The sequence below is a fragment of the Anguilla rostrata genome, chromosome 3, assembly GCF_018555375.3.
Source record: "Anguilla rostrata isolate EN2019 chromosome 3, ASM1855537v3, whole genome shotgun sequence".
Classification (NCBI taxonomy): Eukaryota; Metazoa; Chordata; class Actinopteri; order Anguilliformes; family Anguillidae; genus Anguilla; species Anguilla rostrata.
In genome coordinates, this window is record NC_057935.1 from 55557210 (window position 1) to 55571642 (window position 14433).

The following is a 14433-nucleotide window of genomic DNA, read 5'->3' on the forward strand; positions in this document are numbered from 1 at the left end:
AGGCTTTATAGTTAAGGTTAGGGTTGAAAACGGTAAGTCTAGGGTTGAGGCAAGTACGGTTGTGTCAGCAGCTTGAAGAAAGGTTGGGACAGTTTATGATTTTGAATGAAGCATAAAAAAATGTCTATAAGTGTACCATGACCATACAAAATGTCTAATACATGCTTTTTTCTAGGGAGAACATTTTTTTTTAAATGACCTCTACAATGACTTTGCATTTAAATTATAGTATCATGTATTTACCTTGTTTTCCATCCATTTAAATGGTTTTCAGGTGTTTTCAATGGTACAATGGTTCAATTGAGTTAGGGCTCAAATTAGGGTTAGCGGGTTAGGTTAGGAAAAGGGTAGTTAGGGTTGAGGCAAGTTACGTGTGTTAAGCACTTGAAAAGGTTGGAAGAGTTTATTGATTTTGATGAGCATAAAAAAATGTCTATAAGTGTACTGCATAAAAATGTTTAATACGCATTTTTTCTTGGAAACATTTTTTTTTTAATACCTCATCTATTTAAATTAAGTACATGATATTTACTTGTTCATCCTTTAAATGGTTTTAGGTGTTTCAATGGACCAAGCTTCAATAGGTTAAGGCTCAATAGGGTAGTAGGTTGTAGAAAGGTAAGTCTGAGGGTTTTGAGGCAGTTTCGTTTGTTCACAGCTTGAGAAAGGTTGGCATGGTTTATTGATTTTGAATGAACAAAAAATGTCTATTACATGTGTACCCATGACCATACAAATGAATACATGCAGTTTTTCTTAGGAACATTTTCTTTTTAATGACCTCTACATATTTGCATTAATGTATTCAGAATTACCTTTTCATTAAATGGTTTCAGGTGTTTCAATGGTACCAATGGCTTCAAATGGGTTCAGTAGGTTAGGGTAGGAACGGTAGTCTGAGGTTGAGCAAGTTTACGGTGTGTTCAGCACTTGAGAAGGTTGGGCATGAGTTTATGATTTGAATGAAGCAAAAAAGTCTATACGGTACCATGACCATACAAAGTCTAATACAGCATGTTTTTCTTGGGAAACATTTCTTTTTAAATGACCTCATACATATGATTTTGCATTTAAATTTATATTCATGATTTACCTTTTCATCCATTTTAATGTTTCAGTGTTTTCAATGTACCAATGGCTTCAAATTAGAGTTAAGGGCTCAAATTAGGGTTCGCTAGGGTAGGTTAGGAAAACGGTAAGTTGAGGGTTGAGGCAGTTTACGGTTGTGTTCAGCAGCTTGAAGAAGGTTGGCTGAGTTTTATTGATTTTGAAGAGCAAAAAATGTCTATAGCATGTGTACCATGCATACAAAATGTCAATCATGCATGTTTTTCTTAGGGAGAACATTTTCTTTTAAATGACCTCATACATATGATTGCATTTAAATTATAGTATTCATGTATTTACCTTGTTTTCCATCCATTTTAAATGGGTTTTCAGGTGTTTCAATGGTACCAATGGCTCAAATTAGAGTAGGCTCAAATTAGGGTTCAGCTAGGGTTAGGGTTAGGAAACGGTAAGTCTGAGGGTTGAGGCAAGTTTACGGTTGTGTTCAGCAGCTTGAAGAAAGGTTGGGACATGAGTTTATTGATTTGAATGAAGCAAAAAAAATGTCTATAGCATGTGTACCATGACCATACAAAATGTCTAATACATGCATGTTTTCTTAGGGAGAACATTTTTTTTTTAAATGACCTCATACATATGATTTGCATTTAATTATAGTATTCATGATATTACTTGTTTTCATCCATTTAAATGGGTTTTCAGGTGTTTTCAATGGTACCAATGGCTTCAAATTAGAGTTAAGGGCTCAAATAGGTTCAGCTAGGGTTAGGGTTAGGAAAACGGTAAGTCTGAGGGTTGAGGCAAGTTTACGGTTGTGTTCAGCAGCTTGAAGAAAGGTTGGGTCATGAGTTTTATTGATTTTGAAAGAAGCAAAAAAAAATGTCTATTAGCATGTGTACCCATGACCATACAAAATGTCTAATACATGCATGTTTTCTTAGGGAGAACATTTTCTTTTTTAAATACCTCATACATATGATTTTGCATTTAAATTATAGTATTCATGATATTACCCTTGTTTTCCTCCATTTAAATGGGTTTTCAGGTGTTTTCAATGGTACCAATGGCTTCAAATTAGAGTTAAGGGCTCAAATTAGGGTTCAGCTAGGGTTAGGGTTAGGAAAACGGTAAGTCTGAGGTTGAGGCAAGTTTACGGTTGTGTTCAGCAGCTTGAAGAAAGGTTGGGCATGAGTTTTATTGATTTTGAATGAAGCAAAAAAATGTCTATTAGCATGTGTACCCATGACCATACAAAATGTCTAATACATGCATGTTTTTCTTAGGGAGAACATTTTTCTTTTTTAAATGACCTCATACATATGATTTTGCATTTAAATTATAGTATTCATGATATTTACCTTGTTTCCTCCATTTTAAATGGGTTTTCAGGTGTTTTCAATGGTACCAATGGCTTCAATTAGAGTTAAGGGCTCAATTAGGGTTCAGCTAGGGTTAGGGTTAGAAAACGGTAAGTCTGAGGGTTGAGGCAAGTTTACGGTTGTGTTCAGCAGCTTGAAGAAAGGTTGGGCATGAGTTTATTGATTTTGAATGAAGCAAAAAAAAATGTCTATTGCTTGTACCCATGCCATACAAAATGTCTAATACATGCATGTTTTTTTGGGAGAACATTTTTCTTTTTTAAATGACCTCATACATATGATTTTGCATTTAAATTATAGTATTCATGATATTTACCTTGTTTTCCATCCATTTTAAATGGGTTTTCAGGTGTTTTCAATGGTACCAATGGCTTCAAATTAGAGTTAAGGGCTCAAATTAGGGTTCAGCTAGGGTTAGGGTTAGGAAAACGGTAAGTCTGAGGGTTGAGGCAAGTTTACGGTTGTGTTCAGCAGCTTGAAGAAAGGTTGGGTCATGAGTTTTATTGATTTTGAATGAAGCAAAAAAAATGTCTATTAGCATGTGTACCCATGACCATACAAAATGTCTAATACATGCATGTTTTTCTTAGGGAGAACATTTTTCTTTTTTAAATGACCTCATACATATGATTTTGCATTTAAATTATAGTATTCATGATATTTACCTTGTTTTCCATCCATTTTAAATGGGTTTTCAGGTGTTTTCAATGGTACCAATGGCTTCAAATTAGAGTTAAGGGCTCAAATTAGGGTTCAGCTAGGGTTAGGGTTAGGAAAACGGTAAGTCTGAGGGTTGAGGCAAGTTTACGGTTGTGTTCAGCAGCTTGAAGAAAGGTTGGGACATGAGTTTAATTGATTTTGAATGAAGCAAAAAAAAATGTCTAGTAGCATGTGTACCGATGACCATACAAAATGTCTAATACATGCATGTTTTTCTTTGGGAGAACATTTTTCTTTTTTAAATAACCTCATACATATGATTTTGCATTTAAAGCACAAGTGTCAAACTCCAGTCCTGGAGGGCCGCAGTGTCTGCTGGTTTTCGGGATATTGTTAGCACACGCGGTTCATTAAAGTCACTGATTGGCTAAGGAATCCACACACCTTGTTCTCAAGGCCTTAATTGGCAGCTGACTGAAAGGAAAACACAAAAACCTGCAGACACTGCGGCCCCCTTAGGATTCAGTTTGACGCCCCTGCTTTAAAGGATTGTACTGTTTGTAACCCAATGTATCATTATCTCAGAAAGCTTCGCATATTTGCACATATAAGTGCATATTTACTGTAATCATATACAAAGCAATTGTGATCACCGTGAGGAAACATCCTTTGCTAACAAACAGGACTTCATTCACTCATACACTGAGGATAGTTATTAGATTTGATATTTGTAACTGAGCGAACCCTCCGTTCCTGTGAGGACACCATTTTTTAAATTTTATTTTATTTTATTATTTTTTTTAAACGATCAGGTTTTAACCATGTATCTACTTATGGTAGCGGTTGTTTGGCCACTTTCATAAATGTAGCCTAGTGCGCACCATTTATGTTTACCGGTTTGTCAGCTCAAACATATTCGCTACTGTTCACCACCATAATGTACTGCAAATAACTTAAACATACACATCTGGTTTCAAACATTAAATTGATTAATTTTAGAATACCATGTTCGATAAAATCAATGTTAGAGTTGCTACTAACCGTTGCTCCTTCCGTTTGTTCAACGTTCCAACTGGAAAGACGTAATCGGAATGTCACGATTCTGTGCAATTTTATTGGAAAGCGCTGGAGAAGAAGAATCTGCTATTTTAGACGGGGGGAGATAATAAAGTGTAATCAGTAATATTTTCTTGTGCCCAATTAGATATGTCATTATTAGATATAAAGTAGCAACTGATACTATATGTATAATGATTTCTATGTGTTAATATATATACTGTCATTTCTTCTGAGATAATTTAATATTGTATGGAAATGGTTTAGTCCATATAATGTGTAGTATATAAGCAGGTCATTCCCTGTCAGTAGTATGGCTGGAAGTCGGAGGGTGTTGCGTAGAGATAATTAATTGATTCTTTTGTATTTGTATATAACTGTTCGTGTAATAGTTGGGGGCACCTTTGTAAATAAGACACCCTGCTTGAGTTGCACAAGTTTGAGTCTCATCTCCAAAGTTCACTGTACAATCCACATTAAGTGGCCCTGCTTCTTTTAGCTTTTATAAGTTGATGTTTCCGTGCTGCTTAATTAACACCATGATGTACATATTAAAATATATATTCATATTTAACAATTTTTCAAGAGTGCAAATCACTTTGCTGTTCAAGTGCTAATTTAGCTGGTGTTGCAGTCATGCCAAAAAAGGTTACTCTGGCAAATGTGTGAATGGCTTTTGAGGTGACCCTCTTTCATTACTGACCAGGGCTAAAAGCCAGATTGATGGTAAACAGGTGCTGAGCAATAGTGTTATATCATCATGTCTGACACAAATGAACTAAAAATTTGTATTCTCACTTGACTGCTAAATTGAACACAAGGCAGCATGTGATAGCTTTTGTCAGCTTGCCTGGAGTCAAAACAACAGGTTTCAGGAAACAATATCAACACGTTATTTTTAGATGAGTTCTTAAATCCTGTGTTTTCTCATGACAGTGGCATGAGTAGCTCTGACATTAAATGTAAAATATCATTCTGCCCTTTTCAAGGTCTGGATCTTTGGGGACTTTGGCTATTCTTGGGAACATGCAATCATTGTCATACTGAAAGATCCACTCATGGTCAAGATTGAACTTCTCAGCAGAGGGAAGGTTTTTGGCAAAAATGTCTTTACTTGCAGGAGTTCATTATTCGTTTGATCTTAAGAAGAGCTCCAGGGTCAGAAGACGCAAAACAACCCAATGACATCAAAGATCCACAGCATTTCATGGTAGGTAAGACATTCATTTCAACATAGGTGTCATTCTGACACCAAACTCACCATTGATGTGTACAGCCAAATAGTTAAATTTTGCTCTGATCTTACCATACTGAGAGTTATTGCCCGCGCGTGTGTGTGTGTGTGTGTGAAATGTAGTATGTAGTTTTAGCTATAATAACAACATGCTGAACATGGCATGTCCTACTAGTTGTATTAAAATGTGTGGTCAGTCTTTAGGAGCATAAAATTGTATTGCCATCACAGCCAAATAGTTTCTTTCTGTTCTTATTTAGCCTCCAGCAAAGATCAAATGTTTTTTTCCCAGACAGTATGCTTATCCAAATAATGTTTCATGTTGCTAAGATACGAACTTTGAAGATACAAAGAATATCATTAACTACTTCAGAGGCTCTTGGGCAATCTTTCTGAGTTTATTTTGCTAATTCATTTTGAAAATTGATTGCTAGGCACCAATACATGTCCCTGAAACAGAAAGAATATGAAATGATGTGAAGTCATGTCTAATTTTCCTTAAAAACTATGGGCCAGATGTACTATGCCTTTTGTGACTAGTTTCAAGCATAGCATTTTATGTATCAAACAGGCTATGTGTCATCTACAAGAGTCATCACAAGGATTTGGATCTCTCCTTAATGCATATGCATTTAAGGGAGGATTTCACACATAACGGGTGAAGATATTATGAGAAGTGTGGCTGATTATGCATTCCGTTTGATTTACTATATTTACTATTCGATTTTTGCATGCAATTTCTCTGAAAGAGAAATGCCACCGAAGAGCTGGCATAAATCAATGTTCAAGCAAGACACAGGTATAGCGTATAGGCCTAGAAGATGCACTCGAAGAGAGAATCTTTGCAATAAGACTCACAGTATTTAAACTCGCCGTGCAAGACATAATCAAACGGTGCAGATTAAGCAGGAACACAATAATTAAGGCAGGGTGTTTGTCATGGACAATCTTACCTAAGGTTATGGAACAGTCACAGCAAAGATTTTTAAAATAACAGAAAACTATAAAAAGAGGCAGAAATCCAAATTTTCCAAAAATTAATTTAATACATTAACCAGATTTCTGCATGGCAGTGGGAAATGATTGAAATTACATGCAGAACTGCAATGACAGTTACAAGGGCTTAAAGTAAAAAAAAAAGAAAAAAAAGAAATCAGTGGGCAGTTGCCGCTAATAACAAAAACATGAGTAGGCCTAAATGCATTGATGGGCTGGTGTATTTAAATCCTTTTGTCCATGATGAAAAGAACATGCTTTTTGCGTCAATGGAACATTGTTAGAAACAAAGCATGCTCAAATTGTATTACTGAAATTATAAAAAAAGGGTTACTCTATGTTTGTTTTTATTTCTTTAAGGTTAGATTTGGTTTGATGTTGTAGCCTACATTGCAAGGTTTCAGTCTTTGATGGAGCGTCTGTTGCCAATGACAAGTTAAATATTACTGTAGCTAGAGGAGGAGTGAGCAACATCAAGACTCGACAGGGGCCGTCAAACATTTGATTACAATAACTCACTGCAGGCTTTATAGTTACCATCCTTATAGTTACCACCCAAAACTGCCTAAAAATCACAGAAAGCATTAAAAATGGGGAACTGCCAAAAAAAAAAAAAAAAACAAGAATCGTGGAATCCATGATGCCTGCGACTTCTGTGACGAACATCTAGCCATAAAAATAATTACTCTCTTGGGAGAAATAAAAAATGACCCAGAACCTCCCACACCATGTTCCCATTTAATCCCGGCCGTAGTCAGGCTCCTTGCAACATTACATTATCTCACATCTGGATTAATTCAATTGACAATTGTGGCCAGTGGCCCACATTTTACGATGCACTGTCCGTTGTGCTGGATATGTTCTAATGGCACACCAGCAAACATAAATTTTCCCACATCAAATGAACATAGTCCATGCACTAAACAGGATTTTTTTTAACGGTGTCTTTTAAGCTGTTTCATATGCAAAATGCAATTAGTAGGCAGTCCCATTGACTGATTGCATAATTAGATGTGGTAAATAAGACGTTAATTCCACGCAGGCTGCAAACTCACCAATATACCCTCTTCAGGCCGCAATTTGCGCTGTGAGTTTTATGTATGAAAATCTGGCCCTAATTCTCCTGGCTCTAGTGTGAGAATAATTGAAATTGAATTTGGCAAACCCTAGGCCCAGGATTAGCACAGAGCAAAAATAGACATGTTCAAAATAGTTTAGACGATTGTTTGCACTAGTGTCCCCAGTCAGAACACAGAGCTTCACTTGTATGATACCTTCCCATATGTTGACACTATAAAGTGTATTACTGCATTAACTGCTGGATGGCATAGACATAGGTATGGAAATTTCTCAGCTGCTGACATAACATGCTATCCATGATTCCATGTTGCTTGAAATTCTTTTATTAAAAAATATACATTTTTTTAAAATTACATTTTTTCTTTGCAAATATAAAGTTTTATAAATACATCATGACTAATTATTTGTCTGTGTCACTGCAGTAGGTTCTATGTGTAGTTGTTCCCACAATATACTGAACAAATCTGTTTTTTACCTAATACACTAATGGGAAAGGGCTCACCACTTTCATTTACCTGGTTGCAACTGCACTAAGACAAGGTTTCTGGATTTTTCAGATCTCTTAAGTCTGTCAAAATGCCACAGCACCATGTGTTGCACCAATTCACACAATGAAGACTGACCCTAACCCTTTCCACTCACCCGGGACAAGTGCAAAAGAACAGCAATCTAACTTTGGTGCAAACATCCTCATACAGCTCTGTGCCGTTTCGAAATATAAACGTGCCCTTGCAACAGCTGTGTTTGTGCTAGCAAGGGGCCCTGGGCATCCTTAAAGTAGAACATTCAGAGGGAAATCTGGTGAAAAAGGGACATTTTATTGTGCTAAAGAGACACATTTAACATCAGGTGGTTTCTTGTAAATACCTACCACTGAAATCACTGAAGACATGATAAAATTCTGGATCTCTAAAACCACTATCTTCTGTTTCCTCAAGCTAACAGATTGTGAGGTATTCAGAAGGTACACATAGAAACACAGACTAGATCATTGCCAGAATTGATTTTTGTTTTTTTAGATCGGAAATCAGCCTGTAAACTGATGCAAGTAACAAATTCTCAGTAATACACCTTATAGCGAATATGCAGTCATGTGTTTTATATATATGTATGAATACACATGTAAATATAGCTATTTTATCTTTTTAGACTATAACTAAAGTGACAGCAAATGGAGAATAACAATTAACATGATAAAATAACAAACTGAATGAGCCAATGCATTAGTAGTAGCACTGCAAACAGCCGGATAGGACTGTGTTTAAGCTTTTCTGATTTGTAAACCAAATGTACTGTTGAACATCGTAATTACAAACATAATTATTGCAATAGGATTTTCTCTCAACTGAAAAAAAAACTTATATTAATAAGTGAAATATTAAATATTCCCCCGATTCCTCACAGAAACCAAAACTTTACTTCAACTTATACTTTGGCAGACTGTATAAGAAATCCTGTGTTTAATCACTCACTGAATATGATTATTTACGGCTACTCTCTAAAGAATATGCTTGATATGAAAATATGAACTCATAAATTAATCTAAGTCACAATTTGAGTCACAGCTTCCCTCTTTAGAAGGATAAGAGCTTGGAGGTCATTAAAAGAAAACAGCAGCCACATAAAAAACATCAGCAGTGTCTGGAAACCAAGGCATTACCTGATTTTGCATCACCATTGCAGGTACTGGAATGGTCACATCACCCCAGGATGTTTGTTCCTCTTTCTGTATCATTTATTTATAACCGAGCTGGTTCTTTCTTGACCCCTCATTTAACTTCTTTTAAAGCCATATGAACACCGGAAGGCTCAGGAGCCAAGGTTCCATATATTGGCTAGCTGTGGGATCTACTGTACAAGTAATGAACAAAGAAATTAAAACATCAATGCACATTTACTGAATAGGATGTTGGGCCAGGACATTTGCGCCATGGAATAGGGTCAACGACTGTCTGGAATTTTGCAAGAAAAATACACACCACTTTTCCAAGAGAAAATCAATCAGTGCGCACTTAGTTGTACAACATGCAAAGATGCTGACTCAAACTCAAGAATATCTCACATTGTAAATGCTTGAGGTTCAAAATGGATTCAGATCTGGTGATTCAGAAGGTCATGGCCTGTGGATAGTGTCAGTTTCCTCGAACCATGGCGGGATTACTCATGCTGAGTGGACAGTGGCATTTTCATCTTGAAACACACCTCCTTCTCATGCTGACTTCTCAGCGTCACCCACACTGGGAATCAAACAAGCCACCCTGCCCCCACCCCATCCATCCACCCCTGCCCAATTATCTTGGACTGCTGCAAGAAAAATCATAAAATGTAGTTCCCATTGCTGCCAAGGTTGTACAAATAAACATAAAGCCCCTATAATGTGTGATGAGTGAATATATAAGCATTATAGGTACAAAGTCTTTCAAATGATTCTGAATGCAGCTACTGTACGCGTGTCATTTTCCTTTGTCATTCCTGCCTCTGTTCTAAGCCTACACAAAGCCTCCACAGCTACTCTCTACTCTGAATGGAGTTGAGTGGATTGAAACCCTGACCTTCCTTTTCATGCGGGACCATTTCATGACTGCGCCTGCCATAAACGTGTCCTCCCTTAGTGCCTCTCAGCAATAATAATAATTATCTCTCTGTCCACCCATGGCAGACGGCCATTTTTGTCTGGTTTGTTTCTGGTGTAATGTGTGGCTTTGCTTCTCGCTAACATCACCGTTGAAGTGAGTGCTGCTCTATTTGCCTCTGCCTCGATTTGGTTGGAAAAACAACGCTGGAAAATTAGATTCATGGTTCATTTGCCAAACATCTTAAGTGTGGCTGTACCACTGAGCCACTGTAGAAGTAATTGGGTCTTTAAAACCCCAGAGAACAGGAGGCTTTAACAGTAAATTCTGCCAAGGTTGTTTCTCTCCACAGAGGGCCAGACTTGCTCACAGCTAATTCCAAGCTCACAGACAAGTTCTTCAGTGAGTTACAGCTGGTCTCACATAGGGCTGGCCCACCAGGCTGTTACATTTTCAAACACTTGATCTCAGATGGGGAAAATATTCCGGAAATTAGCACAATGTTGCCAGCTTAATCTACAGTTTATAATATAAAAACAGCTTCTAAAACAAAGTCAATTTGAATGCACCATGACACATGGATATGTCTAACAGGATCATAAGCAATCTTGCATGCATATAATGAGGAGGAGTTAGTTTATAGTAAAAGATACACTTTCTAGCAGTTCAGAAAGATATATTACAGAGTCCATGTTCTGCGCTAGTACATTGGATTCACATGATAAAAACCTGCCAATCTAAGCTGGCCATGAATAATAAAATCCTTTATAGATATAAATATATTCACTGTCCTCTCTGCACTCAGTCTGGATCATAGAAGAAAAATATACATTTTAAACAAAATATCATGTTTTAATAATCTTACACGCATAAACTATTACATTTTATTTACATGTAGTTCCATAGATCATATATTACTCCACTCATGCACCACGTCAAGAGAAATTTAGTTTCCAATAAAAAGACTGTGTTGTGTCTTGCCTCACAATGCAACATAACAGGCTTCAATTGAAACTTCTCAACGTGTGAGAAGGATGTAAAAAATAAAAATAAAAATGGACACGACGTAGAACCCGCCACTGCCTGACCAACCGCATTTGGTCTGAAAATAGCCTGAGTCATCGTGCCTTCAAAATTTTGCGAGTGGCCTAGTTTCTCAATGCTTTGTTTACCGTTCTGACAGAATAGCCCACTCTTCTGCTGAGCTCCTGATAGGTGGTGATGAGAGACACAAGGCTCTGCCACACACAGTTCTCATCAGCCCACTTTAATTTGTTTTCTTATCAGTGCATGGGGTGATTTAAGTGCATGCTTTAACACAAGCACAGCGGTGAAAAGCTGGGTATTTAAGGCAAAAAGAAGAACATCACAAATCGGAGATGCTATTTTTAAGTAAAATGGAATTTAAGACGAAATGAGAATGCGGAGATTAGCTATAGTTTGATTTCGCTCGCTGCTTACAGATAGTTGCGTTTGAAATCGTAACTTAAGCATAATAAATTTCGAAACGAACCTGTTTTACTTCTTGAATGAGAATACAATATTAAATGGCTATATCGTTAGGGGAATAGAAAAAAGCGTATCACCAAACACGAGACGCTCTTCTTGGCAGTCTGTTTTCCCTTGGCCCAGAAATACAAAAAGTGTCCGGAACACATCACGTCGCAAAGATTACAATTAGGCCTACTTACGCGACTGTTACACATGAACATGAAGTCTGTACACGAGTAATTGCCGAGGATACAAAATACCCATACCTTTTTCATAATTTCTTAGAGGTTTTTTGTTTGCAGGTGGAAAAACAAACTTTAAAAATTAAATAATTCCCAACAGCACAGGGAAGTCACCCCCCAAAGGGCATACTCAGTCTTAACTCGTCCTTGTACATATGCATGCATTTTGTGTATTTTCATTGATTTTGTGTTGAAAGCATCAGTACAGCTGCCGAGTTTCAAGAATGTAGATCAAGATCCACTGTGTTCAGCGCCACTTTATTACAGCGTTACAACGTCGCCACGTGGACACTGCGCAACACTGCATTCACGTGCTGGAAAAAGAAAGCCTTTGCCAATCTGAACAAAACTAATTACAGCACACGTTTCAGAATGCAACGATGCGAATATCTGGTGTCTATAAGGATACTAAATATTAAACATTTATAAATATAAATATTCTGTTGATTGGGCAGGTTCTCGGTATTGTTGCAAACTGTCATGAATCAAAGAGACTGAATCAAATAATGGCAGGGATAGACTGAAGATCATAAGTGATACGTGAGTGATAAGTAATTATAGAAAACGATGAAAAACGAATGCTGACTGAAGTAAAAGAAAAGTTTCTCTCTTGATATTCAGTCAGTAGAGAACAAATCCACTGCACAATTTTGCTTATGAAGAGTGTTATTACTTCGTAATTCGAAAGTAACTATTGAATGCATTTAAAATGCAGAGAAAAACATTAATAGTTGAAAATAAGGAAACCGGAAGCTGCAAAATATACGCTTTAAATGGGGGGATAAATTATTTAGCGATGCATTTGGTTGACCATTCCAAATTCCAGATGATTTGGTTTTTCAAAGAAACCTATTTTTTTAAAAGAATTGTTGAACTACAGTCAAATACAACTAGACAGTGCACTTCCTACCCTGGCCTTCAGAAGAAGTACAGACAGAGGACATTAGACCAGCGGAAATCTGTAAAAATTCGAGATTTTTGTCCTCGTGAGACACAGGGAAGGTGAACGGATGATATCTGCATGCGTGGTTCCCAGCGTTAAGCATGGGGGAGAAGGTGTGATAGTGTGGGGGTGCTTTGCTGGTGACACTCTCAGTGATTTATTTAGAATTGAAGGCACACCTAACCTGCATGACTGCCACGGAATTCTGCAGTGACATGCCATCCCATCTGGTTTGTGTTCACTTGCGTTCTGTGGGAGAGCTATGCATGAGACAAAGAATGATAGAGCGCTGCATCAGATGATGTGGCCTCCACAGTCACCTGACCTAAACCCAATTGAGATGGCTTGGGAAGAGTTGGACCACTGTGCGAAGGAAAAGCAGCTAACAAGGGCTCAGCATGTGTGGGAACTCTTTCAAGACTGTTGGAAAAGCATTCCAGGTGGCTACCTCATGAAGCTGGTTGAGAGACTGCCAAGAGTCTGCAAAGATGAAAAACAAAGCAAAGGGTGGTTTTGAAGAATGTAAAATAGAAGATATAGCTTGATTTGTTTAGCAACTACATAATTTCATAAGTGTTATTTCATAGTTTCATGTCTTCTCTATTATTCTGAAATGTAGAAAATAATAAAAATAAAGAAAACTTTTTAAATAATCTTTTGCCCAGTACTGAATACACTGCATTCATAAATTGGAAGTTCCACAGTAAAGTGTATTTTTGTCCATTTTTGCTACCGATATTCCCAAAAATCTATGTGTACATACTCTAAGAATATAACGGCATATAAAAATATGGGTAAAATTCTCCCTGAATGGCGAACCAGGGAAGATGTTACTGTCAAGATGTAACAGGACACAAATTGCCAAAGATGGGGATGCAGAGTAGTCCGCAAATACGGAAAAGGTAGCTGTCTGTTTACAGCTGTGACAAAGTGTTGGGACGTGACATGGGAACCAACAGGTACATCAAAAAAATATGCACCGCCAGCACCTACTGCACGCTGATAAAGCCTATACCCCTCCCATGATCCAAATAAGGAGAAAATGCTTCCCCTAAAAAACGGTAGAGGACATTGCTTAGAAACACCACAACCTAGCCATATGTGGTTTTCACAAGCACAATCTCTTTGAAGCATATTAAATATAAGAATTTCCAGTTTTAATTTTGACCTTACAACATGTAATGCCAACAGCCAACTACGTCTTAACAGTACACAGTGCCCTCTGTGGGATAAATACTGATAAATACCCTCACCTTTAAATGGCTGCATGTGTGTGCATTTTTTAAGGGAATGTCACCCCAACAGTTACAAGATAAGTGAGCTCTCTTTCTCTCTTTCTTTGTGCAAATAAGTCTTTGTGCTCAAAGTCTACTTCACACAGAAAACAAAAACCATTTTATCCATGTATTAAATTAATTACAGCATGTAAGAGGTAAATATGAAACACTTTTGTCAAAACAATATTCAATGTCATTCAAAGAATCATAAAAAAGTAATGCTTAAGGTGTAAATGCATGTGTACTTCATTAATATTTGCATACACTGAAGCTGGTAAAGAAAAAAAATGTTTTAAATGTAGACAATCACCTGCTCTTCATGATGTAGTGGACTCTGAGCATCGGAAAAACCAAAGATCAGGGAAGTATATTGTTTGTTTCAATGGGGAAGCCGAACAGTGGACACGTACATGGCTACGTACATGTCATCCAGT